The sequence below is a fragment of the Mandrillus leucophaeus genome, unplaced genomic scaffold, assembly GCF_000951045.1.
Source record: "Mandrillus leucophaeus isolate KB7577 unplaced genomic scaffold, Mleu.le_1.0 Scaffold1577, whole genome shotgun sequence".
Lineage (NCBI taxonomy): Eukaryota > Metazoa > Chordata > Mammalia > Primates > Cercopithecidae > Mandrillus > Mandrillus leucophaeus.
In genome coordinates, this window is record NW_012101562.1 from 144,959 (window position 1) to 167,652 (window position 22,694).

At 37.9% G+C, this 22,694-nt stretch overlaps 1 protein-coding gene and 1 pseudogene across 1 annotated transcript in view; both read left to right on the forward strand.

The window, feature by feature from the left end:
- LOC105536276 (polypeptide N-acetylgalactosaminyltransferase 13) overlaps positions 1 to 22,694 on the forward strand; it is a 226,357-nt gene that overhangs the window by 46,904 nt on the left and 156,759 nt on the right. The window lies entirely within an intron of this gene.
- LOC105536275 lies at positions 10,789 to 20,550 on the forward strand (annotated as a pseudogene).

Genomic DNA, 22,694 nt, shown 5'->3' on the forward strand with positions numbered 1-22,694 from the left:
TCCTTCTTTCCTTTTCTCTTCTTTTCTTTTATTTTCTCTCTTTTTTTTTTTTTTTGACAGTCTCACTCTGTTGCGCAGGTTGGCATACAGTGGCACAGTCTCAGCTCACTGCAACCTCCTCCTCCTGGGTTCAAGCAATTCTCATGACTCAGCCTCCCAAGTAGCTGGGACTACAGGTGTGGGCCACCACATCTGGTTACTTTTTGTATTTTGAGTAGAAACGGAAAATGCAACATCTGCATCTTCACCATATTGGCCAGGCTGGTCTTGAACTCCTGACCTCAGGTGATCCACCCACCATTGCCTCCCAAAGTGCTGGTATTAAAGGCATGAACCACCGGGCCCTGCTGGACTGTGGACTTTTGAGTTAATGCTGAAATAGGTTAAGATTTTGAGTTAATGCTGAAATAAGTTAAGATGCCTCCTCATTGGGAAGGCATGATTGCTTTTGAAATGTGATGACATGAGATTTGAAAGGGGTGGAATGATAAGATATGGGTGTGTCCCCACCCAAATCTCATCTTGAATTGTAGTTCCCATAATCCCCACCTGTTGGAGGGATCTGGTGGGAGGTAATTTAATCATAGTGGTGGTTAGTTGAGTGCTGCTGTTCTCATGATGGTGAGTGATTCTCACAAGATCTGATGGTTTTACAAAGGGCTTTCCACCCTTTTGCTGGATGCTTTTTGCTGCTACCATGTGAAGAAGGATGTGTTTGCTTCCCCTTCCACCACAATTGTACATTTCCTAAGGCCTTCCCAGTCTTACTGAACTGTGAGTCAATTAAACCTCTTTCCTTTATAAATTACCCAGTCTTGGGCATGTCTTTATTAGCAGCATGAGAACAGACTAATACACTCCTACTTTGTGCTTTGAGACATATCCAAGTTTAGAGTGGAACATCTGATTTCCTACCTTTTGTTTTCCCTATGGAAGATTATATGAATGAAGTATTACTAAAGCATTACATGTGTATCTTATAAAACTAAGATTTAAATAGCAGAATTAATAAAGTATTTATTAAAAATTCAATAAACTGAACCTGTTATTTTTGTATACCTATATCTGATCCCTTAAAGACATCTAGGACAAAATCACAAATCTGTTGTTTTTGTATATGTTCAGTTAGGAAACCTACTGCACCTTGCTTGTCAAAATTAATGCATTCAAAATCAAATCTATGTATTTTTTATTAAAGAGCCAAATTTAAATCTCTATGGTAACGACTGCAATAAATGTGCAACATCTTAAGCTATGATTATATTGTCACACTTAGTGATGTCTATCTTCAGTACATGACTACCAATCGTTTCACTGTTGTTCTAGTCAACCAGAAATGTAGTTAAAAAAGGAAACCAATTATGAGATTTATTTAAATAAGACTGAACAATTTCTGCAATAACAGATTCTAGATAGTAGAACTTACTCTGAGTGTGTGAGATAATGTTGAGGGAAGAATTTCACCCAACTGTACAAAAATTGAGTGGTAAGTACCAATACTTAATTACTACTGAGAAATTAAGTATAATTGAAAAGCTAGTTGTTGATTTTCAATAGATATTTTAAATTACTCTTCAAAAATATATTCAACCAAACAATATTTACAACATCTGCAAAATTCCAAATTTGATGCATTATAAATTCTAAAAATATTCTATAATTGCCAAGCTAACCATGTGGTTACACTGCAAATATGCCAAAATTGAAATAAACATTCTTGGTGTGGAATTATTAGCATTTCTTTACTGCCACCATGATGCACCTGCATGTGATAATATATTTCTGCATGCCCTACTCTATTATGAAAGTTCTGGCAACATTTTCCCACTTACTTACTTACCCCATAGCCTAGTAATATGTGATCCTTGACCAAAATATATTTGTCTCTATTTTAATTGGTCAACCAAATTCTATATTTACTTTTTAAAATCCTATATTGTAGTTGGTCAACCAACTTTATATTCCATATTATTAATTGGCCAATAAAAGCTATTTGCATTTGAGAAAAACATCATAACTTATGGAATTCCTAAATTAAGATAAAAATCTATACAAAACTTTAAGCCTACTGTGTCCCACACTAATCCTGTAATGGTCAATTTGGATAGTAATTAGACCTGATGGAAGACTACTGCTCCTTGATCATTTCTCTGACCCTACAAGAGAAGACCTCAGGAACTGCAAGATTTATTTTCATATTTGGGGAACAAAATGGAAGTTCTTGATTTTATAAAGTTACGGAAAGTTCAAGATGTATCTGAAGCAGCTGGAAATGTGTTGCAGAGTTGAGACAAAGGATAGGGAATTAAATGGGTGTATGAGGATTGATTAATTTGCCAAGGAAGAAAATAGGCAGAGCAAAAGAGCAAGGCATGTCCTTAGGTAGCACCTACTTTAGGGGTGGGAGAGAGAAGAAAAAGTGATTGCTAAGTCAAAACTGTCAGTGAAGAACAAATAAAATGTCACAAAAACTTAGAAAGTTATGGTGATTGTCAACAGTGTCAAATGCTACAGAGAAGTCAGGAAGTAAGAATAATGTAAGCTCATAAAAAGTTTCATGAGCAGTTTCAGATGATGGATTCAAGATAGTGGAATAAAAAATGTTAAGATAATTGAGCTGTGAAAACATGTAGTGGGGGAAAAATCTTTTTAAGACATTTGCCAGCAAATAAGAACAAAAGTCATAGTAACTTTAAGGTTAAATATGAACAAAGTAATTATTTTGTATTTTCTATCATTTCATTTTATCATAAATTTTAAATATCCTCTATATTTTAGATAGGTAATATATCTAAAAATGAATAAGGAAGTATTTTTAAATACGAGGTGATATCTAAAAAGAAAAAAGGAAGGGATAATTGATGAGATAAGTACCTGCAGGTATTGGACAAAAGGTATAGCAATAAAGAATATCTGCGTAACACTTAGTTTACAGTGCAGTTTTTTTTACTATGTCCTTACCAGAACACAGTGGATGAGTTCTTATTATCATCTTATTCTATAGTTGAAGTTTCTGAGCCTCAGATAAATTGTCATGTGCCTAGAAATTGGCAGGGCTAAATATTAAACTTAATCTCTTCACTGCAAGTCTAGTGCTCCCTTCATGTGCGTTCAGGAGACCAAGGGCAAGGGTGAACTTTAGAGAAGAGGATTGACTTTCTTTCCTAAAATGGAAAGAAGAAACTAAGGATATTTGAGACATTTAAAGGTAGAAATGAGTAGAAAATCGGGTCAGCTTTTCTTGATCTCAAGGAAAGTGGAGGCAAAAGATTATTTTCAGAGAAGATGGAATTTATGGAGCTTGATAAGAGGTGAAAAGTTTGGATTAATCACAGCTTCTTCAACAAGCATTTGAATGAACATTTGATGTTCTCTATGGAGCTACTTTTACACTTCACAAAAATAGCATTTCGAAATACTAGTATACCAAGGAAATTATCTTTACTGGACTTTAAGCATCATATCTAGAGAAATAAACTTTGCACTCCACTCTTCTTGCTTGTGACTGATAAGTTAGCAAAGTAATATGCCAAATGTTGCTATTTCAGGGTTACTTCTTTACTCTTCTAAAGTGTAATGTAACCTCCATTGACTAGTACCAATTAATTTTTTAATAATAAACTGTCAAAAGTAGAGTATTAGTTTCCTTCTTAGGAGGTTTGTGTGTTTCTTGAATAAGTACTTGAAGTGACGTTAACATGGATATTTTTAGGTGTTTCACATTGGTTCTTGCCAAACGCTATATAGAAAAAAAAAAGCAGTGCCTGTAAGATGAGTTTTGAGAAGTACTCATAGTTTTCCATTGACAGCATTAGAATTTTAGATATGCCCCCTAGGGAAAGTACTCATTTGAAGCAAAACTTACAGCTTTAAAAAATAATGTCTAGGTTCTTGACAAGAAACAAAATGACTCTAGCTGATTACAAGCCAAGAGAAAGGCATCCTGTCTATGATGATGGTGGGGGTGAGAACCTCTCAAGTCCCCTTCTTGTAGGCATGAGAGACTGTTTATTTATTGATTTATTTCACTGTCAAATGCAAACTGATGACTAGACTTTAACCTTAATATGCCCAGTTTTGACATTCACAACTAGACTGGCCTGTGAGCTACTAGAAAGCTATGTATTATTATTATTATTTTTCTATGCCCCAGAGACCAGCATTGTGCTTGACAAAGCACAAAGTAATTGACTAATATATATTTGCTGAATATATGCCAGCCAGGATCTTAGAAAAAAATTCTAGAGAGGAGACAAGTTTTCCTCTTTCCTCAAATTTATCACAATTCTCTGCCTTTGGGACACATGTGACCACTTTTCAAATTACACAGGAAATTTAATTGAAACTGAAATTCTGTAACTCCAATTAGGAGAGGTGGACATTTACAGATGGAGAGACTGAAGGAAAACTTTTTCTGAGCTACCAGGTTTTCTTTTCCACTCAAGTTCTTTTTATGTATTGCTGGCATCTGTGAAAGAGCAGGAGATGCCATATATTGCAGCTGGGTACCCAGGTGGTCTACTGATATTCAAAGGGGACTGGTTTGGCATGAATTCTAGGGCAGCGTCACGCAGCTGTCATGAGCCACTCTGTGGCGAGAAGCAGCAGATGTTACTGATATCTGAAAGGCAGTCATATCATCAGATATGGGAGAAGACCAATGTAAAATGCAAAGTATCTGACCCAAATATCATTTATGAAATCACACACATTTTCCATTCAGTTTTCAAATTCACGTCCACATGCAATTTTTTTTCACAGTTGAGAGTAATTGATAGGCTTAATTATACAACAAGGAAAACAAAAATTCCAATAATTCTACTTTTGTTTTAATAATCACTTAAATGTACTGAAAGTACTTTCAGAGCCTCCAGGATGTATTATACCTTAAAATTGTTAATTATCGAGAGATGAAAAAGTGTTACTGTATCATATTTTGTTTCCTTTTTTCATGAGTTACTGTTCGAAACAATCTGTGCTCATTAAAAAGCAATACTTGTTTATAATGTGAAAACCTAAACATTAATTTCTTAAGCAGAAACATATTGTGCAGGATTTTTAACATCTGACAGATGGCTTTACATTTTTTATTTCTTGCCTGTTGTATTCATACATTTTATTTACACAGAGAATGGAAGATTTGCCATAATACAGTCAGAACTATGTGGCTGGCGTATTGTTGATCTAAAGGACAATTGGGATTTTCTGAAATATCAGCAGCCCTAATAAGTTGTGGAGTAATGACATGTAACAATTTTTCTGATCCCAGAAAATACAGAAGGCATAAAGTGTGGTGATCAACCCTAAAAATCAGAAAACTCCAAGGCAAAGAAAGTTGTTGAAAGGCAAAAAGTGACAGTAGATTGTACATTATGAAATGTTGGCATGTGTGTTTTGGGGGTAGCTTCACTATGTTTTTAGCTGCTAGGAATGGTTTCTGGTTTTGAGAGGGGTGGGAGATGAGATTAAAGTCTCCATCCATGATCAACACCACTTCACCATACCTCTCATACACACCGGTTCGTGCACATTTTGTTCTTAAACACATCCTCTCCTTCAATTCTACATTCAGTATATACATACCTTTGCATTCTTTCACTCTACATTTTTCTCTCCCTTTCCATGCCCCTACTCTGCCCCCCTGCTGCTCCCTCAAAAGTCAGTTGCTAGGCCTTTGGAAAAGCAAAAGATAAACTGTGATTGAGAGACATCCTTTAAAAAAACCTACTTCAAGGTCAATTTGCTAATTCGTTTAGAAAATGAGTAAGCATGAAAAGGACCATTTTGAATTTGGGGCTTTCAGGAACTTCATTACTAAATTAAGCAGAAAATACTTGATAAGGGAATATACTTGTTAAGTGGACATTTTAGAAGCAAACTGACATTGGTGGGATAAATACATGGGATGGATTCAACTCAGCATTGACTACGTTTAATGCCAACTTTAACATCTCCAAATTACCCTAATATGGCTATGACCTGAAAAATTATCCTAACGGGAACAAAAGTGTTCTTCTGTTTTTTCTTGTTTTTAAAACATCTGCGAGCTTTCTAAACGAGAGGAATTCCCATATTTCAGGGGGGAAAACACATTTATTGGCCGGGCATAGTGGCTCATGCCTGTAATCCCAGCACTTTGGGAGGCTGAGGCAGGTGGATCATGAGGTCAGGAGATTGAGACCATCCTGGCTAACACGGTGAAACCCCGTCTCTACTAAAAATACAAAAAAAAAAAAAAAATTAGCGGGGCATGGTGGTGGGTGCCTGTAGTCCCAGCTACTTGGGAGGCTGAGGCAGGAGAATGGCGTGAACCTGGGAGGCGGAGCTTGTAGTGAGCTGAGATCGTGCCACCTCACTCCAGGCTGGGCAACAGAGCGAGACTCTATCTCAAAAAAAATGAAAAATTTGTTGCCTCATAATAAGTTTTATAGTGTCAGCTCCTTTATGCTTTCTCTTTTTCACAAAATCACAATCTTATTATATTCTTTTAATACAGCTAAAGTAAAATAAGCTTGCCTTAGTAGGAAAAGTTTTATTTACATTTTGGAGGGTTTTTATCATTCTCATCATTCCCCTGCACCCTATTTAAAAAGACTAATCTAAATCATAAATATATGGCAAAAAAACACAAAACCATCATCAACCTCATTCCTTCTTCTTCTGCATGTGAGTTTTCTAAGGACTCTCCAGATTAAATGACTTGTTCCAAATTCTACAATCAGTTTGTGTCTATTTCAAGAACAGAATCCAGCTTTCCAATTTTAAATATGATGCTTTCTTTTATTTTCCATGCAAAATATTTTGTTTAAAAAAACATTAAATTATCAAGTATTGGACAGAATCCTCAGGTGTGTTGAATCTCCCTGTGGCTTCTGGCAGGTGACCACTTAAAGGCCACAATAACTTGATGTAGAAAAATCTTCATCTTGAGATGTTATCATCACATCAGACTTCAACTCTAGCCACCACTCCCAAGTAACATAAATCTGCATTACACTGTGAAGTTAAAAGTAGGTCAAGTGTCAACCAAATAACTCAAGAAGGTATTCGCTCAATCAAAATGACAATGAAGAAAAAGTGGCAAGTTTCATTTCAAGAATGCAGAGAAAATGCCTACTATAACCTTCATGCCTGTTCCATTTGAATGACTTTCATGCGTTTTGTGTTTGTGCATGCCAGTTTATCAAGGATCATAGTGCCTTCAGCATCTCAGTGAAGGCCTTTTTAGGCTTTGTTTCAATTCTAAGATTTATGGGATTTGCCATCAAGCTACTTGAATTATGGAAAGTGGAGAGTTGATATACTGACAGGGATTTTTATTATTTTTGAAGCAAACAGGAATGTGGAACAATATATTTTGAAAATTAAGTCACCAGTATCTTCAAGTTTCCCCTTTACTAAAATTGAGAAAATAACAGCTGTTTTTCCTGATTCCATTACATGGTAGATACATTTTGTGTGCCTTGTGTAATTTTTCTGATTTTTCTTTATCAATATTAATAGATCAATGATCAATTATTATTGAGCACTGATATGAGCTAAACTTTTTTTAGACTTAGCTAACACTGAGAGAATGGTATCTTTAATTTCTGATTTTTTTACTATATATAAATTATACTTCAGTTCCATAATGTAGAAACGTGATGCTTTTTCTTGAAGAGATAACGTGAGTGGGACTATAAGGCTAATATATACAAAATACACACATATACACACACGTACACACACCTATATATGTGTGTGTGTATATACACACAAACACATACCCACATCCTCACATCCACATACATACACATGAACATTTGTCTAGATGACAAACTATAGAATTGAGAACTCAATGGGGTGATATAGAGGTAGATAGATAGTAAGTTCTATAAATCAGTGAAAACTTGAGATCAATGAAAACTATCATAGTCAAAAACTGTTTACAGGAAGAAAACAAATGTGGGCTGTGCCTAATAGGGAGGACATAATAGGTAAGGGAAAGTACATATATTCTTTTATTTTTATGTTTATTTGTAATTAACACATAATAACTGTGTATATATGTAAGATACATTGTATTGTTACATCTATGTATACATTATAGAAAGAGCCAATCAAGTCAATTAACATATCCACCACCTCCCAAACTTATTTTTATATGTGTGGTGAGATGTTAAAATTATACTATTTAAGCAATTTTGAAATACACAATACACCCCGTCTCTACTAAAAAAATACATAAATTAGCCGGGAGCGCTGGCGGGCGCCTGTAGTCCCAGCTACACGGGAGGCTGAGGCAGGAGAATGGCGTAAAGCCGGGAGGCAGAGCTTGCAGTGAGTGGAGATCGCGCCACTGCACTCCAGCCTGGGCGACAGAGCGAGACTCCGTCTCAAAAAAAAAAAAAAAAAAAAAAAAAAGAAATACACAATACATCATCATTAACTGTGGTCGCCCTGCAGTGCAACAGATCACTAAAACTTATTCTGCCAGTCTAACTGAAATTTTTTATCCTTTAACCAACATCTTCTCTTTCCCCATCTCTCCCTGATTCCCTATAACCTACTTTCTCTTTCTATAAGATTGACTGTTCTAGATTCCTCACGTAAGTAAATTTATAAAATATTTATCTTTCGGTGCCTGGCTTATTTCATTTAGCATAGTGTGCTCCAGTTCCATCCATATTATCACAAATAACATAATTCCCTTCCTTTTTTCGGCTGTATAACATGCCATTGTATGTATGTATGTATGTATGTGTGTGTGTGTGTGTGTGTGTGTGTGTGTGTGTATTTTCTTTATCCATCCAGCCATTGATGGGTACTTTGGTTGCATCCATATCTTGGCTATTCTGAATAATGCTGAAATCCACATGAGAATGCAGATATCTCCTTCTTATATGAATTTCAATTCCTTTGAATATATACCCAGAAGTGGGATTGCTGGATCATATGGTAATTCCAGTTTTAGCTTATTGAGGAACCGTCAAACTATCTCCCAAAATAGCTGTACAAATTTACATTTCCGCAACAGTGTACAAGGGTTCCCTTTTCTCCACATCCTCATGTGGAGAATGAGGATTCGGAGAATTACTGTGAAATATAACACTTATTATCATTCTTCTTTTTATAATAGCCATTCTAATAGATGTGAGGTGGCACCTCATGTGGTTTTAATTTCCATGTCTTTAATGATTAGTAATGTTGCACATTTTTTCACATATGTTAGCAATTCCTATCTTTTTTTGAGAATCATCTGTTCATATCATTTGCCTATTTTTAAATTGGGTTATTAGTATTTTTGCTATTCAGTTTTTTGAAGTCCTTATTTTTGATACTAGCTCTTTATCAGACATATGGTTTGCATATATTTTCTCCCAATCCGTGAGTTGTCTCCTCACTCTGTTGCTTCCTTTGTTATGGAAGAGCTTTTTAGTTTGATGCAGTTTAATTTGTCTCTTTTTGCTTTTGTTGCCTATACTTTTGGAGTCCTAGCCAAGATACCATTGCCCAGACTAATATCGTGGAGTTTGTTCCCCATGTTTTCTTTGAGTAACTTTACAGTTTCAAGTCTTATATTTAAGTCTATATTTTATCCAGTTTGAGTTGATGTTTGTGTACGGTGTGAAATAGTACAGTTTCATTATTCTGCATGTGGATATCAAGTTTTCCCAATGTCACATATTAAAGACACTCTCTTTCCCTCATTATGTGTTCTTGCCACCTCTGTTGAAAATCAATTTATAAATACTTGGGTTTATTTCTGGGCTTTTAATTCTGTTCTACTGGTCTATGTGTTTGTTTTTATGCCAGTCCCACGCTTTTTTGATTTATAATAGTTTTATAGTATATTTTGAAATCAGGAAATGTGATGCTCCAGCTTTGCTCTTTTTGTTCAAAATTGCTTTGGATATTCAGAGTCTTCTCTGCTTCCATATGAACTTGAGGATTATCTTTTATATTCCTGTGAAAATAACATTGCAATTTTGATAGGTTTTGCATGAAATCTGTAGATCACTTTAGGTAGTATGAATTCTACCGACATTACCTGACTATGAGATATATTTTTATTTATCTATGTCTTCAGTTTTTTAATCAATGTTTTATAATTTTCAATAAACACATCTTTCACCTCCTTGGCTAAATTTACTCCTAAGTATTTTTTATGTTATTGTAAATGGGATTGTTATTTTCCATTTCTTTTTAAGATAGCTCGTTATTAGTGTGTAGAAATACCAGTGATTTTTATATTTTGATTTTGTAACCTACAAATTTGTTTATCAGTTCTAACAGTTTTTTTGGTGGAGCTTTTAGGGTTTTCTACATATAAGATCATATCATCAGCAAACAGATAATTTCACTTCTCTCTTTCATATATGATATCTTTAGCTTATTCTTGCCTAAATGCTCTGGCTAGGACTTCAAGTACTATGCCGAATATAAGTCGCAAGATTGAGCATTCTTGTTGCTGACCTTACAGAACAAGGTTTCAGCATTTCACTGTTGAGTCTGATGTTAGCTGTGACCTTATTATACATGGCTTTTATTGCACTGAGGTACATTTATTGTACACCTAGTTTTTGAGAGTTTTTAACATAAAGGGATATTGAATTTGTCAAAATTTTTTTCTGCTTCTACTCAGATGATCATGTGCTTTGGGTTATTCATTTTGTTAGACATACCTTACAAGAAATACTAAAAGGAGTTATTCAACCTGAAGGAAAAAGTACCACTAGGTAGAAACAAAAATATATAAAAATATGGTCAGAGTGGAAGCAGGTGTGAGAGGGTCCAGCAGAAGGAAACATGGCTGCCAGTGTGTTTGAGTCCATTAGCAAGTTTGGCCTGGCCTTAGCTGTTGTAGGAGGCGTGGTGAACTTTGCCTTGTACAGTGTGGATGCTGGACACAGAGCTGCCATCTTTGACTGATTCTGTGGCATACAGGACATTGTGGTAGGGGAAGGGACTCACTTTCTCATCCCATGGGTACAGAAACCAGTTTTCTTTAACTGCTGTCCTCAACCATGTGATATGCCAGTCATCACTGGTAGCAAAGATTTACAGAATGTCAACATCACACTTTGTATCCTCTTCTGGCCTGTTGCTAGCCAGTTTGTTCACATCTTCACCAGCATTGGAGAGGACTACAATGACTGTGTGCTGCTATCCATCACTACCAAAACCCTCAAGTTAGTGGTAGCTCACTTTGTTGCAGGAGAACTGACCACCCAAAGAGAGCTGGTCTCCAGGTAGGTGAGTGATGACTTTACAGGGCAAGCAGCCACCTTTGGGCTCATCCTGGATGACGTGTCCTTCACACATCAGGAGTTTGCAGGAGTTTGCAGAAGCAGTGGAAGCCAAACAGGTGGCTCAGCAGGAAGCAGAGAGGGCCAGATTTGTGGTGGAAAAGGCTGAGCATCAGAAAAAGGCAGCCATCATCTCTGCCGATGACAACTCCAAGGCAGCAGAGCTGATCCCAACTCACTGGCCATGGCAGGGATAGCCTGATTGAGCTGTGTAAGCTGAAACCTGCGAGACATTACATACCAGCTCTCATACTCTGGGAGCGTCACCTACCTGCCTGTGGGGCAGTCCGTGCTCTGTGCTCCTCCAGCTGCTCCAGTGAGGGCCCACCCTGTCTTTACCCCTGAGGGTCAACTGGGCCACAGCCCAGTGATTCTTAATGATGCCTTCCTTTTGCCCCAACCCAGATTGGATTATTTCCAATGACCTGTTTTCTAGTTCATCAATCCTTCTTCTGCTTGTTCTACTTGCCTGTTGAACTCCTCTTTTGAATTGTTATTATTATATTCTTCAGCTCAATAATTCCTGTTTGGTGTTAACTAATATTTCCTATCTCCATTTTAAAGTTCAGTTTGTTCATACGTTTCTCTCCACACCTCAGTGATCATCTTTATGACTGTTCTTTTGAACTGCCTATCGAGTAAATTCTATGTCTCCATTTCATCAGGGTTGGCTTCTAGAGATTTATCTTATCATTTATTTGAAATATGTTTTCATATTTCTTCATTTTCCTTGACTTTATGTGGGATTCAGTACCTTAGATAAAAGAACCACCTCTCCCAGTCTTGCTAGATTGGTCTTGTGTTGGAGATATTCCTCCCAATTAGCATGGCTGGAGATTCTAGGTGCCTGAAAACACTTTGTTTGTCTAATCCATTTTGCTTTCATTGGCCCCTGTGTTATTCCATTCTCACACTACTAGTAAAGACATACCCAAGACTGGGTAATTTATAAAGGAAAGAGATTTAATTGACTCACAGTTCTACATGACTGGGGAGGCCTCACAATCATGGTGGAAGGCAAAGGAGGAGGAAAGTGACATCTTACATGGAGGCAGGCAAGGGAGCTTCTATAGGATAATGCCCCTTTACAAAACATCAGATCTCATGAGAATTACTCACTGTCACAAGAACAGCAGCATGAGGGTAACCACCCCCATGATTCAAGTACCTCCCACCAGGTTCCTCCCACAACATGTGGGAATCATGGGAGCTACAATTCAAGATTATATTTGTGGGGAGACAGAGCCAAACCATATTGTCCCACCCCGGCCCCTCCCAAATCTCATGTCCTCACATTTCAAAATCAATCATGCCTTCCCAACAGTCCCCCAAAGTCTTAACTCATTTCAACATTAGTTCAAAAGTCCACAGTCCAAAGTCTCATCTGAGACAAGCCAAGTCCTTTCTGCCTATAAGCCTGTAAAATAAAAAACAAGTTGGATACTTCCTAAATACAATGGGGGTACAGTCATTCAGAAAATACAGCTGTTCCAAATAGGAGAAAATGGCCCAAATGAATAGGCCTGCAGGCTTCATGCAAGTCTGAGATCCAGTGGGGCAGTCAAATCTTAAAGCTCCAAAATGATTCCCTTTGACTCCATGTCTCACATCCAGGTCTTGCTGATGCAAGAGGTAGGTTCCCTTGGTCTTGCGCAGCTCCACCATTGTAATTTTACACATCCTCTGAAACCTACTCAGAGGTTCCCAAACCTCAATTCTTGACTTCTGTGCACCCACAAGCCCAACACCATGTGTAAGCCACCAAAGCTTGGGGCTTACACACTCTAAAGCAACAGTCTGAACTCTATACTGGCCCCTTTTAGCCATGGCTGGGATGCAGAGTATCAAGTCCCAAGACTGCACAAAGCAACTAGGCCCTGGGCTGGCCTATGAAAAAAATTTTTTGTCCTAAGTCTCCAGGCTTGTGATGGTACCAATTTACTATATTAGTCCATTCTCATGCTGCTAATAAAGAAATACCCGAGACTAGATAATTTATAAAGGAAAGGGGTTTAATTAACTCACAGTTCCACATGGTTGGGAGGCCTCACAAAATGGCAGAAGGCAAAGGAGGAGCAAAAGCACATCTTACAAGGCAGCAGGCAAGAGAGTTTGTGCAGGGGAACTCCCCTTGATAAAACCATCAGATCTCATGAGACTTATTCACTTTCAAGAGAACAACATGGGAAAAACCCAACCCCATGATTCAATTACCTCCCACTGGGTTCCTCCCACAACACATGGGAATCATGGGAGCTGCAATTCAAAATGTGATTTGGGTGGGGACACAGCCAAAGCATATAAATCCCCAAGAAATTAGTGATTGCCAAGTCGTGCTATTGCCTTGAGAGAGCTGGAATAGAAGACAGTCTCTTGGGATTCAGCTAGAGAGGCTAGGGTGTTAGATGTGTGTTCCAGTTTCTTCTTTTCTTGCAGAGAAGCTGAGAGCCAAAGTTTATGTCCCACTTATTCTGTCCTTCACCAAGGAGACAGTCTGAAGCAGCTGCCTCTGCTTACAATCAGAATGCTCACTTTGAGTTTAGTGAGAGAGATGCTGAACATTTTCAAGTTTAAAAGTCTTTTCTTGTTCCCTGTGGTCTAGGAGACTTAGGAGTGCAGAGCTCTGTCGACTCCTATAACTAGGTGATTTAGGAGCCAGTCCCTTGGGTAAAGGCTATAAAAGTTGGGGCACTCAATGCATGCAGAAGCCACTCACAGTGAGAGTGTACATATCTAGATTTACTGCTGGGGCAAACCAGGGAAAAATATGCAGGGAGAGCCCACGCTCCCATTCAAACAAGTGGAAGTCTCACACCCTTCTAGCAGGGGAAGAATGTAGTCCAGAATTATCACTGAAACAAAGCAGGGAAGAAGGTGCAGAGAATGCCTACTTTTCCAATCAGGAATGAAGAGGTCCCCCAGTCTCTCTCTAATGAGATTGCAGAAATTTATCTTAAAAGCAAAGCAAGGAAGGAAGCAAGGGGAGTGTCCACTCTCCTATTAAAGCAAGCAGAACTTTTACACCTCTCTTGTAGGAGTAGACTGAGATTACAGAAATTTATCTTAGGAGCAAGCCTGAGAAGAAGGTACACACAGGACATGCCTTGCTTTCTGTTTAAGCTGGAGAAGGTTTATTCTTCATTGGCTATGTAGGTTCCCAGATACTGGCTTGTTAAAAGGCCAGAACCACAGGAAGCTGATGGGAAAGCCTGAGACCAACTTTGGGGGAATTTAGAAGCTGCGCCAATCCTGAGTGCTATATCTGCTAGGAGGGCTCATGTGTTTCAAACCTTTTTTTTTCTTTTCTTTTATGCTTGAGATAAATCTTCTGATGCTCTCTCCCTGTGGTTCATCAAGCATGGGGATTGAAGAGCCAAGCCCTCTGTAGAGACTGCAAAAGTTGGCACTTTATGTGTGGTACAAGCCCCTTACCCCCCAGGAAGAAGCTGGTAGTTGAGATTTTTCTTCTCATTGTAAGGCTCTGTGGTCAGGGTGGAGCTAGTGTATGAGTGTATTTCTGCTTTCAGTATCCGTTTTGATGTGACTATTTCTCAGTAGTCTGGCATGTGGGGGTCTTTCCTTTGGATTTTGGCTTTCTCTTGGAGAGAACTGACTTATGTTTAGGTGTATACTAGATGTGCCTGTGGGATGAGGGGTAGCCCAGAGCCTGCTCTTTCACCATGTTGCTGACATACCCTCATATATTATTTCCTAATTTTAATTTCCCAAATTGTGTCAAGTTATTAAATTCCTATTTCATTGCCATCACCTTGGGCAAAGTCATTATCATCTCTATTCTAGATTGTTGCCATAACTCCTCAATAAATCACTCGTTTACTCCATTCCAATTCATTTGACAAATAAAAGTTAAGTATCTTTATGTGAATTAGGTTGCCTTAATCCTCATAACAATGTTCTTTTACTAGGATTGCTGGGCTAGATTCTTCTAGTTTATTATCTGAGACCCAAATCATAGAAAAATGACATAACTGAGGTCACCCTGCTAGTAAGTTGCAGAGCTAGGATATAATATCAGGAGCTATAGCCTCTACTCATAATCATTGTGCTATATGGTCGCCATTGTATATTATTGTTGTTTGTTTTCATTATGACTATATTGAAGAATGACTTTGGGCTGGGGGCAGTGGCTCATGCCTGTAATCCCAGCACTTTGGGAGGCTGAGGCAGGCGGATCACGAGGTCAGGTGATCGAGACCACGGTGAAACCCCGTCTCTACTAAAAATACAAAAAAAATTAGCTGAGCATGGTGCATGGTGGTGGGCACTCGTAGTCCCAGCTACTCGGGAGGCTGAGGCAGGAGAATGGCGTGAACCTCGGAGGCGGAGATTGCAGTGAGCGGTGATCACGCCACTGCACTCCAGCCTGGGTGACAGAGCGAGACTCCGTCTCAACAAAAGAATGACTTTGTGCCAGACATAGTATGTTTATGGGTTAGGGGAAAGATAAAGATTAATATAAAAACAAGCAGTTGCATGAATTTGGTACAACAGCTGTAAAATTAGAAACAATAATAGCACTAGAACTGAGATTACAAAGTGGAGCTTATGAAGTTTATGAACTTTAATTAAAATGTCACTGATGTAGGTGCCAAAAACCATGAAAAGGATGAAGTATGTTAGTTAATTGTCTCCTAGCAGGGGAAAGAAAATAGAGTAGATTATCAAATGAGCAATGGGCATTTTACATTTTGATTAAGAACCTTCTCCATCATAAGACATTTATAAAAATATCTGGGAACAATGACAAGTTTTAATTCCCTGTGGATGATAGGATAGTTTATATTGTATACATCATCAAATTTACTTGAAAGAGATAAAATATAAAATATTAATCTGTTGAAAGCCTAGAAAATAACAATCGGATATACTCAGTGATACAAAGTAATTCAGATGTCACTTGTTCATGTGAATGAGATATCATGTTTTATTCAGCTTACAGTGTTTGTTCAGACATTGTAAAATAATTTCAGGGAATAAAATGTAGTATTCTAATTAGAAGCTAATAGACTATTCTTTTAGACTCCACACAATGTACATAACTCCTGGACACTGATGTTGTAATTTTTAAAAAAAACAACATTTTTAAGACCTGAATAAAATTCTTTTTAAAAAGCAAGAATGAGCTAATAATCTATAGATGTTGATTTCCCTGAGAAATTATGGCAATAAAAATTAAATAATATCCAAGTATCATTTTACTTCATCCCATATCAAGTGCCAGACATAGTTCCTTGTTCCTTTACACATCAAATCTTATTAGGGTCTTGGAAGTAGTCATTATTATTCCCACTTTCCATTGGGAAAGTTAAGGCCTTAAAGACTTAAATAATTTTCACAAGTATACATAGTACGTGACAGAGCCAGTAGAGAAATTCTGTTGGCTTATTTCATAGCCCAAGTTTTTGTTTTTTGTTTTTATTATACTTTAAGTTCTAGGGTACATGTGCATAACGTGCAGGTTTGTTACATATGTATACTTGTGCCATGTTGGTGTGCTGCACCCATCAACTCATCAGCACCCATCGACTCATCATTTACATCAGGTATAACTCCCAGTGCAATCCCTCCCCGCTCCCCCTTCCCCGTGATAGGCCCCATTGTGTGATGTTCCCCTTCCCGAGTCCAAGTGATCTCATTTTCAGTTCCCACCTATGAGTGAGAACATGCGGTGTCTGGTTTTCTGTTCTTGCGATAGTTTGCTCAGAATGATGGTTTCCAGCTGCATCCATGTCCCTACAAAGGACACAAACTCATCCTTTTTTATGGCTGCATAGTATTCCATGGTGTATATGTGCCACATTTTCTTAATCCAGTCTGTCACTGATGGACATTTGGGTTGATTCCAAGTCTTTGCTATTGTGAATAGTGCCGCAATAAACATACGTGTGCATGTGTCTTTATAGCAGCATGATTTATAATCCTTTGGGTATATACCCAGTAATGGGATGGCTGGGTCATATGGTACTTCTAGTTCTAGATCCTTGAGGAATTGCCATACTGTTTTCCATAATGGTTGAACTAGTTTACAATCCCACCAACAGTGTAAAAGTGTTCCTATTTCTCCACATCCTCTCCAGCACCTGTTGTTTCCTGACTTTTTAATGATTGCCATTCTAACTGGTGTGAGATGGTATCTCATTGTGGTTTTGATTTGCATTTCTCTGATGGCCAGTGATGATGAGCATTTTTTCATGTGTCTGTTGGCTGTATGAATGTCTTCTTTTGAGAAATGTCTATTCATATCCTTTGCCCACTTTTTGATGGGGTTGTTTGTTTTTTTCTTGTAAATTTGTTTGAGTTCTTTGTAGGTTCTGGATATTAGCCCTTTGTCTGATGAGTAGATTGCAAAAATTTTCTCCCATTCTGTAGGTTTCCTGTTCACTCTGATGGTAGTTTCTTTTGCTGTGCAGAAGCTCTTTAGTTTAATTAGATCCCATTTGTCAATTTTGGCTTTTGTTGCCATTGCTTTTGGTGTTTTAGACATGAAGTCCTTGCCCATGCCTATGTCCTGAATGGTATGACTGGGTCATAATGTTCCTTCTTTCTTTTCTCACTTCCTTTTAAAATGTTGAGGGTACACTAAAGGAAATTATTGAGGTAGTCATTGTGGACTCCACTCAATTTGAGTTCTTTCTGCTTTAACATTTATTTTTTTCACATTACCCCGGAGTCTAAATATATGACATTTATCTGGTCAATATTTCATAAATTAAATGTTTTATTCTTATATTAACTTAGTATTACTATGAGTAGATATTAGCCTAATTAATGCATAGTGTTATGCATTTCTACCTCAATCTTTTTATTTTTGTACAAATTTTGAGGAGAGGCTTTACCTAGGAAATATAATATCAGCATTTATCTGCACATTCTGTGAGCACAGATGGCTGATGGGAGAAGCACTCACATTATTTCAAGAGTCAGTAGCCTATGGCATACAGGCAAAATATGAGCCAGTGTTCATTGAGTTATGGAACAGTTGCCACCACTTCTTCGTATCTATCCTCAATATATTTAAGAAATGCCTTTATCTGTGAGAATCAAAGTCAGACAGGTTTTTCCTGTCTTACAAATATCAACCCTTGCAGCATTATACCTGTATATGTACATACAAAATGTCATTACATGTCAGGAGGATAACATAAAATCTGCACTTTCATATGTCCTTATCTTTGCCAATTAAGATGGAAAGGAGTGAGACCATTAGAACCCTACTTTAAAAGATTTCAAACCAGATTTCATTTCCTGTTCTGTGTGCACGTTCAGGATATAGGGGAAAACAAAACAATATCTTTTCCCTGCCTGTCACAAGGTTTATAACTGACACCCTTGTACAAAAGACAGACAGATTCACAAAAGGAAATCATGACAAATTTATTTAACCCAAGTTTTATGTCAAATGAGAGCCTTCAGAAATGAAGACCTAAAAATCCAAGAATTTTTATCCTTAGGCATCTGTTTCATAAGTCAATGATACTTTTATCCTTAGGATCCAAGAAGAATGGACAGTCATATAGAAGTATGATTGGACAAAAATTAAGTGTGATCTAATGGAATTAAAGGAAGCGGGGCACTTAGCAAGGTTGGTTTGTTCAGATTCTTCTTGGCCTGAAGCTATAGGGCAGAACCCCTCTAAAATTAGAGTCTTATGATCTTCTTTCAGGCAGAGTAAGTCAGAGAATTTCTTTATGGCTATACTTAAGGGTAGAAAGGTGGGAGAAGGTCAGAGTGGCCTCCTGGCTACTGCAGTTTTTTCAATTGCCAACTTGACATATTTTGGAGTATTATATTCAGAGCCCTGATATTGGCAGAGAACCAATAAACCCACAAGCTATGGGGAGGACCAAGAAGCAACAGGGTGGAAATAAAGAGCCCTGTGCATCTAACTCACACAACCACAGTACTAATCCATATTTGTAAAAAGGCAAATGGAGAGTCCTGAGGACAACTGTCAGTCACTAGTTAAACAGGGCTCAGTCTGAATTTAGTGGAGTGCAGATTTAAAATGGGTTTTTTCCCCCAATTATTCCTTTTATGCTCTGAAGAATACTCATTTTCAGTCCTTAATGTTATTTAGCACTGATTTTATAGCTTTGTAATAACTTTTAGTTATTGAAAATTCTTTTTATTTTATTTTATTTTTTAGGTTTGCAATGGAGTCTCTCTCTGTCACGCAGGCTGGAGTGCAGTGGCGCGACCTTGGCTCACTGCAACCTCTGCCTCCCGGGTTCAAGTGATTCTCCTCCCTCAGCCTCCCAAGTAGCTGGGATTATAGGCACCTGCCACCATGCCCAGCTAATTTTTTGTATTTTTAAAATTTTAGTAGAGATGAGGTTTCACCATGTTAGTTAGGCTGGTTTCAAACTCCTGACCTCAGGTGATTGGCCCACCTGGGCCTCCCAAGGTCCAGGCGTGAGGAACCATGCCCAGCCATTAGAGAAAACTCTAATGTCCACTGTAAAGCCTTGATTTTTGTAGGCACATATCGCTCACATTCTCTTTTCTCCCTAGGCCCACGATGAAAGAGGAGCTTGGAATGAAAGACGGCAGGGGTTTGTGGGTTGCCTTCCCCAGTGGGTAGGGTCAAATAGGAAGGCTAGAAAAATGGCAGGTCTTTTGTGGTAAGTTTGATGATGGCTTGCCGTTGTTGGCTCCATATGGTTCCACTTGCTATTGGTGGCCTTACCCAGGTGATTATTTTCCATACATAGTTTTATTGTTTTCTTCAAACTGTGCTCAGCTTCAACCTTTATTTCTTCTCGTTTCCAAGGGCCTTTTTGGAGAGGGAGATCTTAGTCTCTATTTCACCCAACTGCCTTCCTCAAAGTGTGCCTCCTTGCTGATCTGCCATATTGTTAGTCCCATAGCTCATTCTTTCTTTTCTATGTTCCATGCTCTATAGATCCCAGAAATGACTGTGGTCTTGTCCAGATGCTATTAAAGACCACTTCCTCCAGGTTCACTGTATCACTGGACCTATCAATTCTGCTGAAACAACCTGTACAATAAACCCCAATCATAGCTTCAGAATTCACTAGATTGGGAGCGGACTCTCTTTTCCTAGGGTCATGTAGCTCTCTGAACACATTCTTCTCTGTTCTAAAGGCAGCACCAGGATAGCGTGCTAATTTGCTGTGCAACTATCCAGCCGGGAGAGAAATGCCAGTCTCTTCTTCATTCCATTAGCTCCCTTGTTTGGGTGAAGGAGGAAAGAAGCTCTTCATTTATGCATATTCCATAGGAAGGGAGGGAAAAGCCTCTTTACCAAACACCTTGTGTTCCTCACAATAAAGAGAAGACCTTAAATTCCTTCTCATGTATAACAAGTCATGTGTCATTTCTTCTGAAATTGGAGCACCTTTTACAAAAGTCTGGTCATGGAATGAATGTTGAGTACTCTACTAAATCATGTCTGAGAGAGAGAGATTTGTGTGATCTTAGTTAAATAGATTTCATAGCACATTAAAAATTAAGATTGTATCATTGAGCAATCTCATTTGCCATAAACTATCAACCATTTCTAATTTTTCTTCATTATGTTGTGACCTCCGAAGAACTTCCTCAGTTCCCAAGACATGTGGAAAAACAGTTGCATATCATTTGACTAGATTACTTTACCTAGTCTTTTAAAGATATTGCCTACAAAAATGCCATTTAAAATTGCAAAAAAAAAAAAAGTTTAAACCTCATCACTGTACCAGAATGTCTTTTATTTTTAATGTTAACCTTGGTAGTTAATTTTGAATTGTCCATTTGTCCGTTCAACCAACATATAGTAACATCTACTATGTATGTAGCACTGGGCTTAGCTCTAGGGCTACAAAAATGACCAGACATCTCCACTGTCCTTTTTAGAGCCTACATTCTAGTTGAGGAAAGAAAGTATATAGGAATACAAATAAACAAGTTACCGATTGTGGTAAGCAAAGAGGGAACTAAACAGGGTTCTCTTAGAGAAAATAACTGGGGTGGGGCTACTTTAAATATAGCAACTGGAGAAGACCTCTCTGATGAAGTGATGTTTCAGCTGAGATGACAAATATGGGAAAGAGGTAGCCAAGGTGAAGGGCTGACAGAATTGTATTCCAGGTACAGGGGAAGGAGATTTGAGAATTTGGTGTGTGAAAAGGTATGTGGTATGTTATTCTAGAATGTGGCAGGGGCCAATATCACCAGTGTTTTTTGACAGAGAGGGAAAATCAGGTATGGTCTTAGAGGCCCTGCTAAAGAATTGTGTTTACATTCACAGTGCAATGAGAAACCATTCAAGGATTTAAGCAGGGAAGTAAAATTAAGTAATTAAATTTTTAAAAGATCACTTTGATTTCTCAGTACAAAACAAATTGTAGAAAGCAACAGTGAAAGCAGCAAGACAATTAAGAGTCTGTTGAATTGACAGACAAGAGATGCTGGTGATTAGGACAAGGATAGTGGCAGTGGAAACGGAGAGAAGGCTCCCACAAAATTCATGTATTGAAGGCTTCAATTACCTCCTCACATATGGCCTGTGAGGAGGGAATTGAAGAAAAATGAGGTCATAAGGGTGGGGTCCTAATTTGATAGGACTGATATCCTTACAAGAAGAGAAAGAAAAACCAGTGTGCTCTCTCCATGATGGAAGGACACAGCAAAAAGATAGTCATCTACAAGTCAGGAAGAACACCTTTATGAGGAACTGACCGTGCTGGCACCTTGGTCTTTAACTTCCCAGCCCCTAGAACTGTGAGAAGGAGATTTCTGTTGTTTAAGCCTCCAAGGATTTTGTTACGGCAGCCCAAGCAAACAAAGACAGATGGCCATATGGAGAATTATTTGACAGATAGCACTACTAGGATTTAATAGTGGACTGCATATGCATACAGGTGATGAAAAAATAAGTCAATGATATGTTCTAGTTTTATTTATTTATTTTACTTATGTATTTATTGGTTTGACTATCTGGGTGAATGTTGGCACCATATACTATCAATTGGAAAAAAAAAAAATTAGAAAAAAATAAGACCTGGCTGACAGAACAGGGGTGATCAACAAACCAAGTTTGAACATTTCTGTTTGTATGTTTCTGGAACATACAAGAGGAGGTATCAAGTAGATGTATAGATACACAAGTCTGGATCCCAGAAAAGAGGTCTGGGCTGAGATATAAATGTTGAGATTGTTGGCATGCAGGTCCTATGTAAATTAATAGTAACAAATGAGACCGCCCATTAAATGTATAAAGAAAGATTAAGGCCAGCATTGAAATATAAATTTAAAGTAAAAATGGATAAACATATAAGAAGAGGAAAATCAGGAGACTCCAAGAAAAGAGTCAACAAGATCATAAATGCATCAAGGGATATTTGTTATTTTGACCAGAGGAATTGTAAGGAGCTACACAAATAA